At 45.5% G+C, this 12,935-nt stretch overlaps 1 protein-coding gene across 2 annotated transcripts in view; it reads right to left on the bottom strand.

Annotated features, from left to right (window-relative positions):
* Positions 1-12,935, bottom strand: part of MCM9 (minichromosome maintenance 9 homologous recombination repair factor) — a 135,977-nt gene that overhangs the window by 117,479 nt on the left and 5,563 nt on the right. The window lies entirely within an intron of this gene.

The raw sequence follows: 12,935 nt of genomic DNA, 5'->3' as shown, positions 1-12,935 counted from the left end.
CTTAATGACCTGGCCATTTTTTGCAATTCTGACCAATGTCCCTTTATGAGGTAATAACTCCGGAACGCTTCAATGCATCCTAGCGATTCCGAGACTGTTTTTTCGTGACATATTGGGCTTCATGTTAGTGGTAAATTTAGGTCGATAATTTTTGCGTTTATTTGTGAAAAAAATGGAAATTTGGCGAAAATTTTGCAATTTTGAATTTTTATTCTGTTAAACCAAAGAGCTACAGTGGGGCAAAAAAGTATTTAGTCAGTCAGCAATAGTGCAAGTTCCACCACTTAAAAAGATGAGAGGCGTCTGTAATTTACATCATAGGTAGACCTCAACTATGGGAGACAAACTGAGAAAAAAAAAATCCAGAAAATCACATTGTCTGGTTTTTTTTCATTTTATTTGCATATTATGGTGGAAAATAAGTATTTGGTCAGAAACAAGCAATCAAGATTTCTGGCTCTCACAGACCTGTAATTTCTTCTTTAAGAGTCTCCTCTTTCCTCCACTCATTACCTGTAGTAATGGCACCTGTTTAAACTTGTTATCAGTATAAAAAGACACCTGTGCACACCCTCAAACAGTCTGACTCCAAACTCCACTATGGTGAAGACCAAAGAGCTGTCAAAGGACACCAGAAACAAAATTGTAGCCCTGCACCAGGCTGGGAAGACTGAATCTGCAATAGCCAACCAGCTTGGAGTGAAGAAATCAACTGTGGGAGCAATAATTAGAAAATGGAAGACATACAAGACCACTGATAATCTCCCTCGATCTGGTGCTCCACGCAAAATCCCACCCCGTGGGGTCAGAATGATCACAAGAACGGTGAGCAAAAATCCCAGAACCACGCGGGGGGACCTAGTGAATGAACTGCAGAGAGCTGGGACCAATGTAACAAGGCCTACCATAAGTAACACACTACGCCACCATGGACTCAGATCCTGCAGTGCCAGACGTGTCCCACTGCTTAAGCCTGTACATGTCCGGGCCCGTCTGAAGTTTGCTAGAGAGCATTTGGATGATCCAGAGGAGTTTTGGGAGAATGTCCTATGGTCTGATGAAACCAAACTGGAACTGTTTGGTAGAAACACAACTTGTCGTGTTTGGAGGAAAAAGAATACTGAGTTGCATCCATCAAACACCATACCTACTGTAAAGCATGGTGGTGGAAACATCATGCTTTGGGGCGGTTTCTCTGCAAAGGGGCCAGGACGACTGATCCGGGTACATGAAAGAATGAATGGGGCCATGTATCGTGAGATTTTGAGTGCAAACCTCCTTCCATCAACAAGGGCATTGAAGATGAAACGTGGCTGGGTCTTTCAACATGACAATGATCCAAAGCACACCGCCAGGGCAACGAAGGAGTGGCTTCATAAGAAGCATTTCAAGGTCCTGGAGTGGCCTAGTCAGTCTCCAGATCTCAACCCTATAGAAAACCTTTGGAGGGAGTTGAAAGTCCGTGTTGCCAAGCGAAAAGCCAAAAACATCACTGCTCTAGAGGAGATCTGCATGGAGGAATGGGCCAACATACCAACAACAGTGTGTGGCAACCTTGTGAAGACTTACAGAAAACGTTTGACCTCTGTCATTGCCAACAAAGGATATATCACAAAGTATTGAGATGAAATTTTGTTTCTGACCAAATACTTATTTTCCACCATAATATGCAAATAAAATGAAAAAAAAAAAACAGACAATGTGATTTTCTGGATTTTTTTTTCTCAGTTTGTCTCCCATAGTTGAGGTCTACCTATGATGTAAATTACAGACGCCTCTCATCTTTTTAAGTGGTGGAACTTGCACTATTGCTGACTGACTAAATACTTTTTTTCCCCACTGTATGTGACACAAAATAGTTAATAAATAACATTTCCCACATGTCTACTTTACATTAGTGCAGTTTTGGAAACATTTTTTTTCGTTAGGAAGTTATAAGGGTTAAAAGTTGACCAGCGATTTCTCATTTTTACAACAAAATTTACAAAACCATTTTTTTTTTAGGGACCACCTCACATTTGAAGTCACTTTGAGGGGGTCTATATGGCAGAAAATACCCAAAAGTGACACCATTCTAAAAACTGCACCCCTCAAGCTACTGGAAACTACATTCAAGAAGATTATTAACCCTTCAGGTGCTTCACAGGAGCTAAAGCAACATGGAATGAAAAAATTGACATTTTAATTTTTCCAACCAAAATTTTCTTTTAGCATCAGTTTTTTCATTTTCACATGGGTAACAGGATAAAATGTATCCTAGTATTTGTTGGGCAATTTCTCCTGAGTACACCGATACCTCATATGTGGTCATAAACCACTGTTTGGGCGTACGGCAGGGCTCAGAAGGCAAGGAGCGCCATTTGACTTTTTGAATGGAAAATATGTTTGAATAATTAGCGGTTGCCATGTCGCGTTTGGAGAGTCCCTGTGCGCCTAAACATTGGAGCTCCCCCACAAGTGACCCCATTTTGGAAACAAGACCCTCCAAGGAACTTATCTAGATGCATAGTGAGCACTTTGAACCCCCAGGTGCTTCACAAATTGATCCGTAAAAAAAAAAAAAAAAAAGTACTTTTTTTTTTTTTTTTTTTCCCACAAAAATTTTATTTAGCCTCAGTTTTTTCATTTTCACATGGGCAACAGGATAAAATGGATCCTAAAATTTGTTGGGCAATTTCTCCTGAGTACATAGATATCTCATATGTGGTCATAAACCACTGTTTGGGCGCACGGCAGGGCCCGGAAGGGAAGGAGCGCCATTTGACTGGAAAATTAGCTTCAATCGTTAGCGGACACCATGTCGCATTTGGCGAGCCCCCGTGTGCCTAAACATTGGAGCTCCCCCACAAGTGAACCCATTTTGGAAACTAGACCCCCGAAGGAACTTAACTAGATGTGTGGTGAACACTTTGAACCCCCAAGTGCTTCACAGAAGTTTATAACGCAGAGCAGTGAAAATAAAAAATCTTTTTTTTGCTCAAAAATGATTTTTTAGCCCACTATTTTTTAATTTTCACAAGGCTAACAGGAGAAATTGAACCACAAAAGTTGTTGTGCAATTTGTCCTGAGTACACCGATACCCCATATGTGGGGGGGAACCACGGGAGAGATCAGAAGGGAAAGAGCGCCATTTTGGAATGCAGACTTTGATGGAATGTTCTGCGGGCGTCATGTTGCGTTTGCAGAGCCCCTGTGTGCCTAAACAGTAGAAATCCCCACAAGTGACCCCATTTTGGAAACTAGAACCCCCAAGGAGCTTATCTAGATATGTGGTGAGCACTCTGAACCCCCAAGAGCTTCACAGAAGATTATAAACGCAGATCCATGAAAATAAAAAAAATATTTTTTTTCCCCTCAAAAATGATTTTTTTAGCCCGCTATTTTTTATAATTTTCCCAAGGGTAACAGGATAAATTGGACCCCAAAAGTTGTTGTCCAGTTTGTCCTGAGTACGCTGGTACCCCATATGTGGGGGGGGGGAACCACTGTTTGAGCACATGGCATGGCTCAGAAGGGAAGGAGCGTCATTTGACTTTTTGAATGGAAAATTAGCTCCAATCGTTAGCGGACACCATGTCGTGTTTGCAGAGCCCATGTGTGCGTAAACTTTGGAGCTCCCCCACAAATGACCCCATTTTGGAAACTAGACCCCGTAAGGAACTTATCTAGATGCATAGTGAGCACTTTGAACCCCCAGGTGCTTCACAGAAGTTTATAACGCAAAGCCGTGAAAATAAAAAAAAAATTTTTTCCCTCAAAAAATATTTTTTTAGCCTGCTATTTTTTATTTTCACAAGGGTAACAGGATAAATTGGACCCCAAAAGTTGTTGTCCAGCTTGTCCTGAGTATGCTGGTACCCCATAAGTGGGGGGGGACCACTGTTTGGGCACACGTTGGGGCTCGGAAGGGAAGTTGTGACGTTTTGAAATGCTGACTTGATGGAATGGTCTGTGGGCGTCATGTTACGTTTGCAGAGCCCCTGATGTACCTAAACAGCGCAAACCCCCCAGAAATGACCCCATTTTGGAAACTAGATCACCCAAGGAACTAATCTAGATGTGAGGTGAGCACTTTGAACCCCCAAGTGCTTCACAGAAGTTTGTAACGCAGAACCGTGAAAAAAAAAATCATTTTTTTTTTTTCCACAAAAATAATTTTAGCCCCCATTTTTTATTTTCCCAAGGGTAACAAAAGAAATTAGACCCCCAAAGTTGTTGTGCAATTTTTTCTGAGTACGCCGATACCCCATAAGTGGGGGTACACCACTGTTTGGGCACACGACGGGGCTCGAAATGGAGGGAGCACCGTTTGACTTTGAACGCAAAATTGGCTGGAATAAATGGTGGCTCCATGCCGCGTTTGGAGACCCCGTGATGTGCCTAAATAGTGGAAACCCCTCAATTTTATCTCCAACCCTAACACACCCCTAACCCTAATCCCAACACCCCCCTAACGAAATCCCAACTCTAACCCCAACCCAACCCTAATCCCAATTACAACCCTAATCCCATCCCTAATTCCAACCCTAACCCTAGCCGAAAAATAAAAAAATATATTTTATTTTATTATTTGTCCCTACCTATGGGGATAAGGGGGGCGGTGATTTACTTTTTTTTATTTTGATCACTATGAAAGTTTATCATAGTGATCAAAATAAATGAATCTGCAGCGTTGCAGATTTGATTCGGCGCACTGCGCATGCGCCCGCCATCTTCCAAGATGGCGGCGCCCATGACGCTGGACGGCGGGACACCAGGACGGATAGCGGGAGGTCGGAGGCACAAAGGAGGGTGAGAGGGGGTGATCGGAAGGCGGGGGGGCAGATTATGACGGCGGTTGCCGATCGGTGCCGTCAGTCTGTGTGTGTGTGAGGGTCGGGTCTCGGTCTCCAGCCATGTCCGATGCTATTTCAGCATCGGCCATGGCTGGTGTTGTGAGTTCATTTTCCCCTTCGTCACTGAGGTCTGGTGAACTCCCTATTCTAGTAAAGGAAGGTAATGAGCCTGATTATCAGGCACCTGAGCCTAATGAGGATGACTGGCTGAGTGGAGTCACTGACTGGATATAAGGCTGCCGACGCCCTTCTGCCCTGCGGGTGATTTCTCTGTGGACTTATAGGACACCAGTCTGATTCCTGCTTCCCTAAAGCTAAGTTTTATGCTTTGCATGTTTGCATTTATGTTTTGTTTTCCTTGCTTTTCTGGATTCTGCCATTCCCTGCTGGGATGAGCTGAATCTCCTTTTGCCGGTTGCTCTGTCTTCAGAATATTCCTGAGTACTGACATAGCTTTTTTGAAGCCTAGCGTCTTCAGGGCCTTTTTCACTGTCAGTCTGTTGGCTCTTATTTTCATAGGGTTTTTCACGGATTGCAGACAGCAGCCTTCCTGTCCTTTCCTATCTAGGTAGTTTGGGACCCGTCTTTGATCAGTCTTTCTGTCTGTGTTAGTGTTTTCATCTTGCTTCACCGTCATTATATTTTGGGGGCTGCCTATTGCTTTGGGGTCTGCTCTGGGGCAGTTTAGATTTCCCCTTTCTTTCTTTAGGCCTATTTAATTCTCCGGCTGTGATCGAGGGGTCTAGGGCATCGTAGGAACCCCCCACGGCTACTGTTAGTTGTTGTGATAGGATCAGGGGTCTGCAATCCGATAGCTGCCAACCTCTCTGGTTTTCTGGACTTAGCTAGCATTTCTGTTTTTGCCTCCTACGGTGACTCAATCATAACAGGCTGGATTGTAATATTTCACCAATTTTCATTGGTGAAATATTACAACCGCTCTGATTGGCTGTTAAAAGTGAAACTGCCAATCAGAGCAATCGTAGGCACGTGGGGGCTAAGCCACGCCCCCAGGTGTTAACTCTGAAGGGTCCTTAGTGTGAGGATCGGGTGACCTTTTAATGACCCCGGTCACCCGACCCGCAGGGGGACAATCAATTCATGACGCCACATAGGCGTCACGGGTCGTATTGTGACGACTTTTCATGACGCCTACGTGGCGTCAAAGGTCGTGAAGGGGTTAACTTTTATAGCCAGGTAATTTAGGCCTATTGTCACACTTTTGAAATGCAATTTTTTTTTAATTTTTATTCTTTAATTGCAAAACAAAAAAAAAACAAAAAAAAAAACACATTCCATAGCCATACTGAAATATTTTATTTAACCCCTTAACGACCGCCGATGCGCCTTTTAACAGCGGCAGTTAAAGGTACTTATTACTCAGCCCCATTTTTAACGGTGCTGAGAAATAAGTGTATAGCACCGCCCAGTGTCAAAATAAAATAAAAAAAATGGATTACTTACCGGTAATACTCTTTTGTAGAGTCCACGACAGCACCCACTGAGGGGATCCGCCCCTAGGAACAGGAAACCTACAGAGAGATAAATAGGGCGGTCCCCCTCGCTCCCTCAGTTTGGATTACAGAGAACAACGGAGGAACCGCCATACATGTTTTAGTCCATTTGTTTAGACAATTTATCCATCCGTCTGTCTGAATATAATATATTATATATATATATATATATATATATATATATATATATATATACACACACACACACACACTTCTATGCTTGCTATAGTTATCTACATATTAATTCTTAATTCTAACTTCCACCAAGGAGAAACCACTTGTGAAATCTTACTGGCGGGAAGTGAGCGGGTGCTGTCGTGGACTCTACAAAAGAGTATTACCGGTAAGTAATCCGGTTTTTCCTCTTCGCCACAACAGCACCCACTGAGAGATTTTCAGAGCTAATGACCTGGGAGGGGACACCGTGTTAAGGACAGATCTACCAAAGGTCAAATCCTCTGTAGGGGACAAATCTAGTCTATAGTGACTATAGAAGGTAGATGGAGAAGACCAGGTTGCAGCCTTACATATCTGTTCAATTGGGACGTTCGCCCTCTCGGCCCAGGAGGATGATATGGCTCTGGTAGAGTGCGCCTTAATACCCTGTGGAGCGTCTTCTTCTTTTGCCGAATATGCCATCGTGATCACATCTCTGATCCACCTGGACAGGGTGCCTCTCGTAACTCTAGCCCCCCTCTTGTTACCCTGGAAGGAGACAAAAAGAGACCTACTCTGCCTCCAGGGGCCGGTCCTATCTAGGTAGGCTAGCACCGCTCTCCTTACATCCAAGGTGTGATATTTAACCTCCTCTTGTGTTGCTGGGTTCTCGTAGAAGGAGGGTAGGCAGATCTCTTGAGACCTATGAAATTTAGTAGCCCGTTTGGGAAGATAAGACGGGTCCGTTCTCAATACTAGTCTGTCCTGGGTTACTGACAGGAATGGGGGATCTACCTATAGGGAGTGGAGATCGCTTACTCTTCTTGCCAATACTAAGGCTACTAGCAGAGCGGTTTTTAATGAAAGGCATTTCATTGCTGCCGAATTCATGGGCTCGAACGGGGCTTGCGTGAAGGCATCCAAGACAAGACTAAGGTCCCATGTTAGTAACTGAGGAATGTGAACTGGATCTGACCGCTGACAAGCTGAAATGAACCGGGTCACCCACTTATTACTTGCCACATTGTGGTTAAACAAGGCTCCTAGGGCCGACACATGGACCTTTAGAGTATTTGCTGAGAGCCTCAATTCTCGGCCCTTTTGAAGGAATTCTAGAATGGCCGTAATGGGTATTTCACCGGACAATCTTACTGGGTGAAAGGTCAGGAATTTCCTCCACACCTTAGCGTGGATCCTTGTTGTGGATTCCTTCCTACTTTGTAGAAGGGTATCAGGTTTTTTGAGAAGCCTCTCCGCTTCAATAGCTCCCATTCAAATTCCAGGCCGCTAGGCGCAGGGCTTTGACCTGTGGATGGTAACAGGTGTAGCGGCAGAATCCATGGGTCGGTTATTGACATGGCTCTCAGCCATGAGAACCACGGCCTCTTGGGCCAAAATGGGGCTATCAAGATGACCCTCGCCTTCTCCTGTCTTATCTTCCTGACCACTGTTGGTAACAGAACCATTGGAGGGAAGGCATAGGCTTGCCGGAATGTCCAGGATGCTTGGAGGGCATCTAGTATGTCTGGGTTGTCTGCTCTGTAGAGAGAAGCGAACTTTCTTACCCGCCTGTTGGCTCTGGTCGTGAACAGGTCTATTTCTGGTCTGCCCCATTTCGCCGCTATCATCTCGAAGATGTGCCGGCTGAGGACCCACTCGCCCTGATATAAAGTTTGGCGGCTGAGATAGTCTGCTCGAGAATTGAACACTCCTCTTATGTGGAGTGCAGATAAGGAGTGAAGATGCACTTCGGCCATCTCTAAGATTTTTTCCGCGATAGACATCAATGGTCCTGATCGCGTGCCTCCTTGCCGGTTTATATATGCCACTGCGGTGGTATTGTCTGATTGGATCCTCACATGGGTTCATCTTAGCTGCAGGAGAAATTCAGATATAGCATAGCAATTTATTATTAGTTCCTTTACATTGGAGATTTCTGCTTCATGCTCCAACCACTGGCCCTGCACCATCTCCTCCTCTAGATGGGCCCCCCACCCTGAGGGGCTAGCGTCCGTGGTAACTACCCTAGAGGGAGTAAACCACCACTGAATTCCCCTTGATAAATTGCTAATGTCCAACCAACAACCTAGGGCATTAATTACTTCGGGCGACAGGGACATTCTCCCTTCCAACCGTCCTCCTAGTTTATCTCCTGCAGAATGGTCCACTGCAATCTTCTGGAGTAGAATTGGGCCCATTGCACTGCCGGAATGCATGATATTAGGGACCCTAACAACGACATACCCTGTCTTAATGATATTGTGGGTTTCTCAGCAATTCTCCGTATCTTACTAACTATGGCCTGCGCCTTATTGTTTGGTAAAAAGCATGTCTGAATTACAGAGTCTACTTGGAGGCCCAGGAACATCTGACAGGTTACCGGTTGCAGCCTGGACTTTTCCCAGTTGATAAGCCAGCCCAGTGTCTGTAGGGATGAGACAATATCAACTATTCTTTTTTCACATTGGGAGACAGAGTTTCCTACTATAAGCAGGTTGTCCAAGTAAGAAACCACTAGGGTGTCATTCAGCCTTATATATGACATCACCTCCAACATCAATTTGGTAAACACTCGAGGAGCCATAGATAGTCCAAACGGCATTGCCGTAAATTGGAAATGTTGAATTCGACCTCTGAACACGACAGCTACTCACAGGAACTTCTGGTGCTCTTGGTGTATGGGGAGATGGTAATAGGCATCTTTTAGGCCCAAGACTGCCATATAGCACCTGGGAAACAAAAGTTTTATTGTTGAACGTATTGACTCCATTTTAAACGGCCTCAGCCTCAAGAATGTATTAAGCTTTTTCAAATTAATTATTGTCCTAAAGGAATCTGGCTTAGGGATTAAAAACAGGGGAGAATAGAAGCCCATTCCTCTTTCATCCTCTGGGACGTCTATCAGAACACGCTTGGTTAACAGCGCTGTAATCTCAATCTCCAATGCTTCCTGCTGTGTTTGGGACTTCATAGAAGTCAATAGGAAGGAGTTCGGTGGGTGCCGAACAAATTCTAGTTCTAAGCATGATGAAACGATCTTAATGGCCCAGGGGTTGGATGTAATTTTTTCCCATTGGCGGCTGAATTTCAGCAGCCTGCCACCTACCGGTGAACTGGTGCTATCGAAATCTGTCCCCTGGTCTGAAGGGACGTTTCCCAAATAGGTTGCCCCTCTGTTTGGGGTCCTTACTGCCCCAGCGGTCTTGAGGTTTTAAATCCTTCTTTTTCCCAAACGGAGGTTTCCTGAAGGCTCTCCTGTTGAAGGGAATATACGAGTTAGGGAAACCTTTCTTCCTCTCACCCGCCTTGGTTAGGATCTCGTCCAGCTCCGTGCCAAATAGGTACTTACCCTGGCAGGCTATAGCGCAAATTTTACTCTTTGTAACCATCCTTTTAACCATAAGGCCCACCGGCCTGAATTGGTTAGCCCTGCTGCTCTAGCAGATAATCGGAGAGAGTCAGCTGAGGAGTCGGACAGGAAGGCCGCTGCCCCTTTTATCAGGGGGATAGAGGAAAGGAGCTTATCTCTAGATGCTCCGCTTTTAATCTTTCCTTCTAGGTCATCCAACCATATCAACATCGACCTTGCTGTGCATGTGGCTGCTATTGCTGGCTTAAAAGCTGCCGTGCACGCCTCCCAAGATCGTTTAGGGAAGGTATCTGTCTTACGATCCAATGAATCGGCTAGTGTCCCTGAATCTTCCACCGGCAGGGAAGATCTGCGAGAAGTGGAGGCCACTGCCGCGTCTACTTTGGGGGCTCTCGACCAAGACGTTAACTCCTCGTCATTAAATGGATATTTACGTTTCAACGTTAAGGGGAGGAAGGTTCTCTGACCCTGCTTCTTCCACTCCCTCCTCACCAGCTCCTTTATAGCTGGAACTACTGGGAAGTCCCGGATCTTTTTCCAGGAAATGCCCGCAAACATCGTCTCTTGCGGAGTTTTGGGGTCCTTAGTTTCAGGAATCCCCATGGTATTTCGGACGGACTTTACCAAGTTATTAATACTGTCCGTAGGGAAACATGTTTGTTCCTCTTCCTCTGAGGACAAATATTCCTGGGATCTATCCGAGTCTAGCTCCCCAGTCTCTGACGGCGATCCAGACGCCAGTGAAGCTATTCCTCTGACAGAGGAGTGGCCCCCCCAGACTACCGGAGCTGCCTAAAGCCCGTAGCTCCTCTCTAATTATAGCCCGGATATCCTCCTTTTTCCCTGAGGATTCTTCCTGTAAGGTTTTTTCAATACAAGACTGACACAATCTCTTGGGGTGGCCGTCTGGGAGGGGCTAAGAACATAAGGCACACTCTCTATTTTTCGCCTTCTCCGTTCTTTTGGCCTAAAGGGTATGGACCAGAAAAACAAGCCATCAGCTGTAAGTCTGACTAAAATACTCACCCGTGAATCTCGTCAGCAAAATACCGGCTGCGGGGTTCGTGACTCAGGCTGAGGCGAGGCACGTGACTTTTTTTTCGCTTTCCGTTTCTTCTCCAAGGCTTCATTCTGCCGAGAATGCCCGCTGTATTCTCTTCTGGAGCTGCCACTTCTTCTGGTGCTGCTGCTCCTTCTTGTAGTATCGCTTTTTCTGCTGCCATGTGGGGATTCCCCTGGCTGACTTAACGGGAGCGAAACTGGGTCGTTTGTGGATGACATGGCTGCGCACTGCTTCAGCATTACCGGCGCTTTTTATGCCGCTTCCTGGTTCTGCCCCCTCACCTTCTCTTTTTTTTTTCCCATCCTCCACTGCGCATGCGCGGCCGCCTGCTCCCGCAATACCACTGTCTTCCTGCTTCATTTGACCCCGGAAGCTGTTGCTCCACCTCCGGGTCGTCTCTACCTGGGAGCACCGGCATCCTGCCCACTCTGCTCGTCGCTACCCCTTCCTCACCAGGTCATATGCTGCCGCAAGGTATGTCGCCCTCTTAGCGCTGCTTGGCACCATCACCGCGAGCTCAGGATCTCCTGCTTTTCCCGCCGGCCTCGCTGTCTTGGGGGCTACCATCCCCGGTGCTGCGCTCACATAATGCGTCTGTCCCGCTCCAACGGGGGGGGGGGGGCTGCCCCATAAAACAGTGAGCCTCGGCACTCCTTACCGCGGCCTCACCGGCATTACCAGCCATGGGGGAAACCTCTCCGCCCGACACTGCTTCCAGTCCTGGGGCCCCTGCTGCTCATATTATGCATGCGGGCGGCTACCAGACCAGGCATCCTCTTCTGCAGGTTCCCTTCTAGGAACAGGAAACCAAACTGAGGGAGCGAGGGGGACCGCCCTATTTATCTCTCCGTAGGTTTCCTGTTCCTAGAGGCGGATCCTCTCTCTCAGTGGGTGCTGTCGTGGCGAAGAGGAAAATAGTAAATCAAACCCCCTTAGTTAGGTAAATATTATATAATTTTATTTTTTTTTCAAAAAAAAAAAAAAAAAAAAATGGAGGCAGCACACCATTCAAAGTGAAAAAGTAGAAGTGCTCCTGTTTAATAGCCCATCACATGCAGTGATGGCCTATTACACTGAAGCACCTCTTCTTTCTACTTTGTCACTTTGAATGGTGTGCTGCCTCCATTTTTTGAATCTCTACATAAGGTTTGGTACATGCCTGCGGGTTGGGCTCTGCACCCTATATTGTTTTTTTTCGGTGCCGCTCTTAATTTTTGTGATGAGATATACATGTTCAAATCACCCACCATTCAAAATTAATTTAAAAAAAAAAAAAAAAATCTATTAATCTAAAGAAAAGGATTAACCTGATCGCTCAACAGCGTAACGAGGAAAAAAAAAAAAAAATAAAAACAGAATTACATTTTTTTTTTGGTCGCCACTACATTGTAATAATAGGCAATCAAAAAAAATTGTATCCACAACAAAATGGGATCAATAAAAACGTCAGCTTGGCAAGCAAAAAATAAGCCCTCACCCAGCCCAAGATCACAAAAAATGGAGAAGCTACAGGTCTCGAAAAATGGCGTTTTTTTTTACTGAAGTTTGGATTTTTTTTTTTTAACCACTTACATAAAAGAGAGCCTAGACATGTCTATGAAATCATAATGACCTGGAGAATCATCAGTTTTAGCATTTTGTAGTTTTAGCAGTTTTGGGCAGTTTTAGCATTTAGTGAATATTGTAAAAAATTAAAAAAAAACTGTGGGATTGCGCTTTTTTTTGCAATTATACCGCACTTGGAATTTTTTCCCCGCTTTCCAGTACACGATATGTTAAAACCAGTGGTTTCATTCAATAGTACAACTTGTCCTGCAAAAAATAAGCCCTTAGGCTGGTTTCACATTAGCGCATTTTCAGCGCGCGCACGGCCGGGGGTAGCTCCGCCCCCGAGCCGGCTCTCTGCCCGGCGTGCCCGCCCCTTGCTTGTAGCGCCGCCTACTAGCGGACAGCGGCGCCTGCGATCGGCGCACCCTATCTTTAGCATAGGGTGCGC

The sequence above is a fragment of the Dendrobates tinctorius genome, unplaced genomic scaffold, assembly GCF_039654945.1.
Source record: "Dendrobates tinctorius isolate UK_male_01 unplaced genomic scaffold, ASM3965494v1 ptg000046l, whole genome shotgun sequence".
NCBI classification, from domain to species: domain Eukaryota; kingdom Metazoa; phylum Chordata; class Amphibia; order Anura; family Dendrobatidae; genus Dendrobates; species Dendrobates tinctorius.
Note: the sequence above shows the minus strand (reverse complement) of the source record. Positions and strands in the feature narration are given on the sequence as shown.